Here is a 10775-nt window from a genome sequence, read left to right as displayed (position 1 = left end):
ATGTTGAGAAAGCAGAAAGGCATTTCCATAAGTAGTACCAAGCAAAAGGGCATTTGGTGTGTTTCTAAATTTCCTAAACCCCTTGAAGTACAGTGTCTGAAAATAAGATTTGAAATCCCAGTATACCTTGGTCCTTCCTCAGCTGTGGATAGCACAATTGTGTTATGTTGTCTTCTAATTTTAATGTAAAAATGTGTATTTCCCAACATCTGCCCAATCCTTCAATAGGATCCATGCAGATGTATTGATTTATCAGTGTAGGACAATGGTCAAATCAGAATAATATATTTTCAGATAGCACATATATGTATGTAGAGCAGCCTTGCAAAATTATTTTGAAAATTTACCAGGTCAGAAGCTCTGGTTGTCTGTCTTTTAAAATGAAGTTTGATAATAAAAACACTTACTCACTGTTGCAGAATATAAAGGAGGACAAATTAAAAAAATGTCCAAGACTGAGTTAAGAAAGCATAGATAAGAACCGAGAGGTACAGAACCAAATTCCACTACACTCATTGGTGCTAAGAGAAAGTTTGGCCCATAGGGTCTAATTCTTTTTTCATCTTCTTCAGAGGAGTTCTTCCTCTTTTATAACAGTAACAGGAGAATTAGTCCCATGCTGTGATTTGGAAAGTCAGAACTCCTAGTTTCAGTTCTCATCTCTACTACTAACTGTGTCTCAGGGTAGTCTCAAATGGGGTGCTTACAGAAGTTACAGAAGGGCACCTTGATTATGCTGTAACTTTTTGCATTTACACAAAGCACTTAAAGTCACAGCTTCATTGCAACTAACAGATGTTCAATGTTTGATCGTGGGGGCTAGGTTCCTCCATGTACTGGCTGAGGCCAGGAGGCAGGGGGCACTGTAGCCTGTTGTGGATGCCAGCCAGCCTAATCACTGCCAAGCTGCTCCCCCTTCCCTGCCTGCCAGCTGGCTGCAAAGAGCCAGCCAGGACTCATTCCTCAGTGTGGGAGGGTTGGGAGGGCAGTGTGAGGGCAGCTTGAGGAACTGTGTTCCCTCCCCACTGGGAGCATGGGGCACTGAGGACCTTCTCCCCCACCCCCAAATGCTACCCAGCTGCTCTCCCTACCCCACCTGCCATCTGGATGTACAGGGAAGAAACTTTCTACCTCCTCCCTGTGGCAGACCAGAGGCATGATACATAACCTTCATAGGGAACTGTATACAAGTTCCCAAAGGCATGCTAATTTAGAGTGCTTTCATTTACTACCTGATTTGACAAAGGTTACATTTTTTGCATGAACTGATATTTTAAAAATGCTCCGTAGCTGTGCACATGTGTTATGACATGGCTGCAGAGTGCTTTTAGGGGCCAAATCTCACAAAAAAAGTCACTTCTGCCTGCACCCGTAGTCAACTTAACAATGACTAAGTGAAGTTAAAATGCAAGCAAATGCATGTTCAAGCAGTTTAGTACATGTTAAGTGCCCTTGTGGTGTTGAAAAGTTATTCCCTTTCAAATAAGAATTAACTTGATATCATATGAGATAATGTCTCCTGACACATACTTTAATACATCACAACATTTTATTGATTTACATCTGTTGCAAATGAATGTCTGTGCAATAGAAATGATCTCTCTCACCTTATTTTTAAAAGGACTAATGTAATAAATCACATTTGTAAATGTTTTATGATCTTCCATTAAAAATCTCTGTAATTCATAGCTTCATAGATTGTAGAGTTGGAAGGGACTCCGAAGTATCATCGTGTTTGACCCCTTATCCCAGGCAGTAAAGAGGACTGAGGTCAGACAACTCCAGCCAGGTGTCTATCAAGCCTCCTTTTGAAGACCTCCAAGTTAGATGATAGGACCACCTCTCTTGGCAGCCCGTTCCAGATTCTGGCTACCCTTACTGTGAAAAATTTCTTCCTAATGTCTAACCTGAATCTACTCTACACTAGTTTGTACCCATTATTCCTAGTTACTCCTAGGGGTAATGCATTTATAGTATGTAAAAGGAAACAAAGTCTGGTTTGAATACATCTGAGGCCTCCGCAAAGTTGTTCAGTAGGACTTACTGTTCAGATTCTCTGCCCTATTTGCTGCAAACTGCTCTGTCATGCTAGAGTCGGACCTATGGAGGAAGGAGAGGAGCCAGGGAGACAGCCCAGGAAATATGCCCAAAGCTAGCATATGTATCAGGTACAGGCATGGGATCCTGTTAGACTGAAAGAAAGGGAACCTTCCGTGTGCTTCAGGCTAGCGATAAATGGGAAGACGAAGACATCCTGATTTCCCAAGAGGCGTAAGCTATTTTTACCACCGAGCTTTCAGTTAGCTCACAGCAGCTGGAAAACCATACCATACAGTACTGAGGCCTGTACCATAAACATCACACTAGCAGTAAAAGCTGTCTCTAATGGGGCACCATCCTACCACACTCATACTCCAGCTTACAGCCACTTGTATTTGTTGTTTCACCAGCCTGTCTGAAGCTGCCCTGAAGATAATACAACTTTTAATGAACAAAATGTTCTGGTTCAGAAAAGAGGCATTCAGATCATCTGGAGTGAGGAGGAGGAAGGACAGTGTCTTTATTATCATGTTATAAAGTACTGTACATTTGATAGCACAGTAGGCCAGATCCTGCAGTCTTTCCAAATGCAAAACTCCTTTTAGACCTTCAGTTGAAATCAAATACCCAGAGAAATTGGGCAAAGAGGATTTTAATTTATATTAAAAGTGGGGACATTGTTGACCCTTTTTAACAGCAAGGTCCTGAAGGGTTTCCTTGCTCTGTGAGCCCCACAAGTTGGCAACGTATTTTAAAGTATTTGATTATGCATTCATTCATCTATTCAGTCATTCATTCAGACACTCATTCATTCATCCCTGTCTTTTTGCAGGAAAAGAACATAAGCCAGCAGTGGCATACTTCTCCACTGTCCTGATTTACAGTGATCTCTCTGAGTTTGTATCAATAAATCTCGTTGGCCCTCTTCAATCCAGTATTATCCCTCATTAAGGGCTAGGATTTAAAAAGAGATTAAAAATAATGTCAGATTAAAAACATATATATTTCAATTGTGCCTTGATTAAAGTGCTGGGGATTTTTTATTCAATACCTTTAATATTTATGGCTCTCGGGATCTTTATAACTCATTTTCACAAACCATCTCTGATTTTTATGAGTTTGGCCTACTGGTTTCCCTCTCAGAATGGAATGATACAGCTTTAAGGTGCAGTGGTAGCTGGGAAGACAAAAAGAATCAGATAATAATAAAGGTTAGCATTTATAGAGAGCTTTGCAATCTTCAAAGCACTGTGCAAGCTTTAATGGTTTAATCCACAGTGAAGCATGGAAGTATTATCTCTGTTTTACAGATGGGGAAACTGAGGCAGAGAGGGAAATGAGTCACATGTGGTTACAGAGGCATGCAGTCCTGGAGCTGGTATGTATTAGAACTCTGTATTTGAGAGATCTTAGGTGTGTGCTCAGACTACTAGATCAAACCCCAAAGGACTAATTAGGGAAGACAACACACCTCAATTATCCCTTCTAGTGTGTCGCATACCAGCTTGAAAATGAGCAGGGGTTATGTATAAAAGATGGTATCTGCAGCACTACCGCGGCCCAAGAAAACCTTAGGAGGAGAGCATCCAGAGCTGTGGTGGCTGCTTTGATATCATGATGTGTGTGATAAGCTACAGCAGAAAAGATTTACAGGGACAAAGAGACAATGTTCCAAGTTTTCCCTTGTAAAGAAATCTCTTGTGAAGAGAGATCTATTGTTAAGAGAATATCTGCTCCAACACACCAAAGTATACCTTTTTAAGTGCACATCTGAACTTGCCTGCTCTACAGGATCTCTCAATGTCCTCTCAAGAGAGTGTTTCTCAAAGCTGTTCATGGCTAAAGTGCCCTACACTGTGCTTCTATTATCCAGCAGCCTTAGACAGCTGTAGTGTAATTTTGGATGTGAGTGTAGTTAGGAGAATCAACCCCCCCTCTGCAAAGTCTGCCTTGGCTGCAAGAGCAGCCCCACAACTGACCTTTGTCAGGGAACTTCAAAACAGTCCCAAGCTACTGCTGCTTTCGGAGCAGCAGCCAGGACAGGCATGGCATGCATCAGAAAACCCCCGGGACTATTTAGCAGCTCCCAGCAAGGGTAAGACCGACCCCTCCCTGCTCTCAGCACTGGGATCTGTCTTTTGCTATTGGGACCAGTGTTCACCTTCCCCTTGGAACCACAACCCTTTGCTCTCCTGCAGGGTTTGCCCAGGACGCCAAACTCCTTTTGTTATGCCTCTGTCAGATAGTGCTGAGTTTGCGTGTAGTCTATTTTGAACTTACAATGGTAATAAAATTATATGTGAGAAATATTATGCAACAGTTTCCGTCCCTCTATCGCTCTTGTTTCCTTTGCCCCCAAGTACACATCCCTTGTTCCCACTCATGTAATTCTTACACATGTGAAAATATTCATTGAAAAACGCTGAAGCCAATGTCAGTAGGGGTTGCCCATATGGTAACAGTTGCTGGAAAGCAATTTTTCCCATGCCCATTTTCTCAAACATACCAAATTAATCTTTCAGACAACTTGCAAAAGCAATGTGTCCCTGAACTGTGAACCTTGGAAAATATTTGACAGTGTATTAGCATCTCTGCTACTTGTTATCACAGGGAATAATGGTGTTTAAATGGGTAAGTTCATAAATGCCTTCATTTCTCGCCAGTGCTCCAACACACTTCAGCTTTTTTCCTTAGAAGAATAAGTTGTTCTTTTTCTTCACAATTTCTCAGAAGCATAAGATAAAACCCTCAAAAACACAAAGATGTAACCTTAATGTTTATTTATCCTTAAAAAAAATCTCAGTAATAACATAGTTAAGTAACATAATTGCAATGTATTCTAAAGTAATTATAAAGTTATTACATGTCTTTATGTTTCTTAGGCCGTAGTTACACTTGATACTTGAACCATACTAAAGGCACTTGAAAGACGAGTGTCCACATGTTAAAGCTCATTAATTCATGTTAAGTCCCCTCTGAGAGTCTCAATGTTAGGCCACTTCAGACAAGGGTTAACTTTGACCATGCTACTTAGGTTGTGCTAGGGTAACTTCAGTTAGCTCCCAGACTTTTCACCCCCTCTGCCACAGCAGGGATAGATCCCAGGTATCCTGGCTCATAACTATGTCCCTACTTCCTATCCCTCTAGGCTAAGTACAGACAATCAAAATACTTGAGACTGAATTGATTCAATCTCTGCAGGTTAGTCTAAACTGTACAGACTGAAACAATAAGCAAGTGAACAGACATTCATTTTTGATTCCAGAAATGAGACACATGGCTGCAGTGGCCCAGGTCAAAAGCCAGGGGGTGCTAAAATATGTTTCCCTACCTGGCTGGGACAGACATCTTGGGCCAAGGCTAGCCCATCCATCCTGCAAGGGGGTTGCAGGGTAGGTATAAAGCATCCTGGGATGCTGGGAAATCATGAGTTAACTTGAATCTGGAGGGGATCTGGGACAGAATTTCATTAAACCACTTTAACCGAAATCAGTTAAGTCTGATACTACAGCCATCCAGGTTCACCTTAAACTGGTTTGGGCCATTCTGAAAACAGTTTATGTGCACTGAACTTCTGTTGTGTTACAGATTTGAGCTGGTTTCTGATCACTTATACTAGTTTGTGTGTGATGTCTGGCCCTAGCCCTAGTGGCAAGTCAGAGCTGTGTAGGCAAGAAATGGTATTAACCTTTAAATGTAACAACTCACAGCACTTTCTAACTTTAACACCACTTAACATTCCATTGATTTAGTATGATGCATGTGTAACTTCAGGCAGGCTATGGTCTCCTGGTAAACAAAGAAGACAAATCACAAATTCAATCAGTATAGAACCAGGGAAGGGTGGTGTTACACACACACCCTAACACTTACTAAGTGCAATTAAAACGCAAGCAAAATCCACTTCTTTATCTTAACTTTGATTAAGAAACCTGTTATCACTTACGATACTTATATCCTCTTACTTTATGTGACTTTTTGAAGCTCCATTCCATAACCTTGTTTAGGTGCTGCAACTGTTTTTCTAAACTCAGAAGTTTCCTGAGTCCCACAGGCCTGCACAAACTACTGTTGATGGTAAGAGCTTTCTGGTCTGGTTCTGCCTTCTATTTTCATGGTGCTGTCATTTAAAATTGCTGGAAAAAACACAATAATAAGGTTAGAAATATCACAGAAAAACATACGCCATTTGTGATTTTTAAATATTTATGCATTTCATTATAAATAGCAAACTTGTTAAAATGAGGGTCTGCTTTTGCTGCAGGCAAGGTTGGAACATAGGGAACTATGTTTGGTACAGAGTGAACCAGCTGCAAAATTTGGGTCCGGGTTCATATTCATATTTTTATCTACACAGAACTTTGCAACTAAACAGACCTATATCTTACCTACTCATAGGACCACTGTTATCCTGATATCTGAGGATTCAACAGTTCCTAATATATTTATCCTCAGAGCAACCCTAAAATGCTGTTGACCCCACTTTCTAGACAGAAAATTGAGGGGCAGAGAGAAGATAACATAAGATGTGCCATACCAGGTCAGGCCATCTAATTCAGTATTTGTCTCTAACAGTAGCAAGGAATAGAGGGAAAGTTTATGAACATGTCAATGTTTAGTATAACCCATCCCATATCATACCCTTTTTTCATCTGCCATTATTTGTTTAGGGATGTCAGAAGATACATCTCTGACTGTTCTGTTTAATAGCTCTGAATGGCCCTACCCTCCATAAATTTGTCTAATCTCTTTAAACTTGATTATGCTATCTGCCTCTGTAATATGTTGTGTCAGTGAGTTCCACAAATTAACTATGCCTGGTAAAAAAGTACTTCCCCTGTTTGTGTTAAACATCCTGTATAACATTGCTTGTCTAGAGTCATATAGGAAGAGTCACACAGGGCAGAGCAGGAAAGTGAACCCAGGTCTCCCAAGGCCATTGCCATTACTGTATAAGGGTCCTCATTAAAGAGATGCTGAATATCAATCCCCCTCTTCAATATAATTTTTTAAAATGCCAAGCATTTAGAAAAAAGAAAACATTTCAAAGGAGAATATTAATGATTTTGTTAATATTTTTAATATTCTGTGAGCAGAAATTTACATTTAGAGCTAAAAAGTTCCTTTGTAAGGAAAACATTAAGTTATAATATTAACTTAAGAAAAATTTAGACTACAGAGTTATAATCATGTTTGTTGCTGGCAAACGTTTGGATTACCGTGAAGCAATGTTTGTTTAAAATTAGTTATTTCTACTGAAAGTAGATTACTCAGCATTGGTATTTTCAAAAGTTACTTCATCAAGTCATAGAAGAGAAACAAAGTAATGTGATTTGAGTGACTATTTTCTGTATTTGAAAACCTACTCTCTAATATTAGCCAAAGATGCTTTGCAGTTAACCTACAGATTATCAAATACCCATTCAGACTTTCTCTGAATGTTTTCGCAAAGCAAATATATTTACAAACACAAAGGTATTTCCAAAAGATTAGCAAAACAACACCCCCACATCAAATTCACCTTATTTTGTATTAGATGAATACCATTTAGCCAGCTGTAATGGCAATGCTGTGTGCTATGCATCGAAGTCATCATTGAGATAATACCAATTATACTGGCAAAGTTATACCATAGGCAAATTGGGTCTAAAAAATCTATTAGCCTTTGCAACCATCTCCTTTGAATTATATTTATTTCTCTACACAGCATTCTGTTTGTCCTGTGCACACTACAGCTGCATATTGAAGCAGCACAGTAAAGGCTTTGGGGATTTCCTTACAATAATGTTGAAATCTCTTTCCTGGTTAGTATTCTGCAGCACCATTCCATTTAGCAGACATTTTCTCTTCTCCAAGATTTCAATAGGCTACATTTATCAGCATGGAGCAGCAATCAACATGCATTTGCCTGTGTATTTATATAACTCAAATCTTTCTGTATCCAGCTGCACACTTCCTCATTATCTGCTAGTCCTCCGTTCAAAAATGTTGCTCTCTGTGCAAGCATTTTAGAAGTACTATGTGTTTGTGTGTTTGCATGTGTGCACATGCATGTGTGCATGTGTGCTTTTAAAATATATTGCAGTGTGATATGATGTTACCGGTACGATGGCTGCATTACTCATGAGTTGGGAAGCCATAAGTGAGTTATTGAAGTGATCTTAAACAGGAACAAGTGATGCCTCTATTTCATACAATGAAGGAGTTTGGTGTATGCTGTATGTATTACAATGTCACAAATATTTTCTTTTAAATGGTATTTGTCTATTTTTTGGTCTCCTTCAGTGGCATAACTGAGGGGGGGATTATATCTGTCATTGACTGGGGCAATAGCCCTAGGTGCCACCTTTGTGAGGGGATGGAAAAATTGTTGCCACAACAGTGACAGCTAATCGCATCATCACAACTTCTGAGGTGACTGGTTTCACCACTGCATCAACACTGCTTCCTATGTCATGTCTGCCCAGTGGAGAGCTGCCCTGCTATCCAAATCCTCTGTGCCTTGGATCTCTTTTGTTGTAATGTGTCTTTGAACCATAAATCCAACTCTGTAGGCCTTGGAGAAAAGAAAAAATCAAACACATTTTAGAAACCTCTACAGGTAATCTAAAATAACTTCCCTATATAGAATCAAGTCATGAAGTTAGGGCTCTGTATTTCACGACATTTAGAAGGAAGAAATGGCCACCATTAAGCCATGGGATAAATGCTATTATTGTCTTCTTTTAAGTGGCATAAAGCATATATATCAAGAGCTATTTGACTTTCCTTCTGTGGCTGGTCCTACTTATTTCCTATTATAAGACAGATCATTATAATTTGAAAGGGAAGTCCCATAGTTTGTGAGAAGAGATTCAAATAGGTGGGAGGTAATTTAAAGAAATGGAAAATCTCTGAGAATTGTTCCCAGATTCGGAAGGTAGTTCTAATGGAAAGGTATTAGTGGGCAGAACAAGGTGATTCATTCAGGATCGTATTGTAAATGATCTTATTGCATTGTCCCTGAACAGATTATTATACAAGTATAGCCATGTAAACAATCACACAAGGGTGACAACCTGGCCCCATCCAAATTGATGACAAATCTCCTATTGATTTCCAAGGGGACGGATTTCAACATATGTCTATTGTATCACTGATAGATGTCTATTCCATATTGTTTTGCTCCATGAGAAGTGTCTCACCAAGATTAAAGATGAAAAAACTCTCTCTCTTGGAGAAAATTCTTCAAACAAATGCAAAATTTGATTTATTTTGTACAATGCTTCCCAGCCAGTGTCTTGCCACCATAAATGGGGTTATGCAAGGCAATAAGAGAGAGTACAAGACATTGAAGATCTTATTTAAAAAGAACCAAAAACACCTCACTCCTCTTTCTCTTCACTCTCATTACCCTCCAACATCAAATGTTCTCTGTCATCCACCCAAAAGACACAATATAACTTATACATAGGCCTTATATATGTATTACTGTGATTACTGTTTGTTTTCTTGCCTTTATAATAAATGTAAAGCAGACACTTTTTCATTTCAAATAAAATGTCTGTGATTAGAAAAGATTAAGATAGTCTTAGTTTTTCTATGAACTTGCAAATTAAATATCAACTTCTTTCTTTGTGATCAGTCTGACAATCACATGAGCTTTTCCTGTCAAAAGAAGTTTACAGAATGGTTTCCATATTCTAATGTTGAGCCACAGAATGGCATATATATGTCTGTGTAATGGGGTGGTCCTCCAGCATGTCCCCTTCATGGTGGGATGGTAACTAACTACCTACTCTGATCCCCTAGCCTAGCCCCTTTCTCTGTCTATCTTTCCTGCCATGTCTTGGTGTTGTTTGAGATGTTTCCTTGAGCGACTGCCTTTAGGAAACCTAAGCCTAAGCCATAAGTATCTTGTCTCCCTATCCTGTCCCTGGCCCCAAGTTTGACTGGGCAGTGTGGGGTGATGCTCCCTCTCTTTTTCTCCTGCCCCCACCCCCTGCTTTCCTGTCAGTGGGTGAATGCCCAACCCTGCCACACTCCTGTCCATCTTAGTTCTCCATTTTGTCTGAGCTTTAGCCAGTCTGGGCTCTGGCCCCCTTCCAAATCTCTCACCCCAAAACCTTCAAAATAAGTCCAAAAATAAAACACCAGAAAAGATCACAGTGCACTGGGCACTCTGCTCCGTAGCCTCCTTGCTTCCCCTCACATCTGCCACAGTCCACCAAGTGTTACTACTGTCATGAGCAGAAAAAAGAAAAAAAACCCAGCAACCTGAAACCCAGCCCACACTGGGCTCTCTTACGCAGTCTATGGTCCTCAGAATACATCACTCTACTGGACCTTTCTGGTGTTATCACAAACAGTTCTTGGGCATATGTAGTAGGCCTGTGCAAAGCTTCGGGTGCTGATTTGATTCGGAGGAGATTCGGCCCAATTCGGTGGCCGAATCTCCAAATCTGAACTGAATCAGGAGACCAATAAAAAGGTCTGAATTGATTCAAAGCTCTCTGAATTGATTCAAGAAAGATTTGGAGACCTTTGGAAAGCTTCAGAGAGATGTGGCTATTAGGGCAGTCTCTGCTCACCACCACAGGGAGCTGGACCTGGACTCCGTGCCGATAAGTTGGCGGCTGCAGGAGGAGGGAAGGGACCCTCACCAGGACCCACCCCCTGCCTCCTTCCCCAGCCTACTCTCCCCTTCAGCATCCACTCTCTGCCCTTGTGACACATGCTTATTTGATGTGCCGAAT

General features: G+C 40.4%; 1 long non-coding RNA gene across 9 annotated transcripts in view; it reads right to left on the bottom strand.

Moving 5' to 3' along the window:
* LOC109287948 overlaps positions 1-10775 on the bottom strand; it is a 153416-nt gene that overhangs the window by 79970 nt on the left and 62671 nt on the right. For 8 of the 9 annotated variants that reach the window (XR_002095019.1, XR_002095021.1, XR_002095023.1 and 5 more), the window contains exons 2-4: positions 5987-6176; positions 3092-3217; positions 2902-2994 (exon numbers count right to left, since the gene is read on the bottom strand). This is a non-coding gene — a long non-coding RNA (uncharacterized LOC109287948). The remainder of the gene's footprint in view (positions 1-2901; positions 2995-3091; positions 3218-5986; positions 6177-10775) is intronic. The other variant, XR_002095025.1, reaches the window with a different exon arrangement.

This window comes from Gavialis gangeticus, unplaced genomic scaffold (genome assembly GCF_001723915.1).
Source record: "Gavialis gangeticus isolate Ggan-Ray unplaced genomic scaffold, GavGan_comp1, whole genome shotgun sequence".
Taxonomy (NCBI): Eukaryota; Metazoa; Chordata; order Crocodylia; family Gavialidae; genus Gavialis; species Gavialis gangeticus.
The sequence above is the reverse complement of the archived record's forward strand: the minus strand, read 5'-3'. Positions and strand labels throughout refer to the sequence as shown.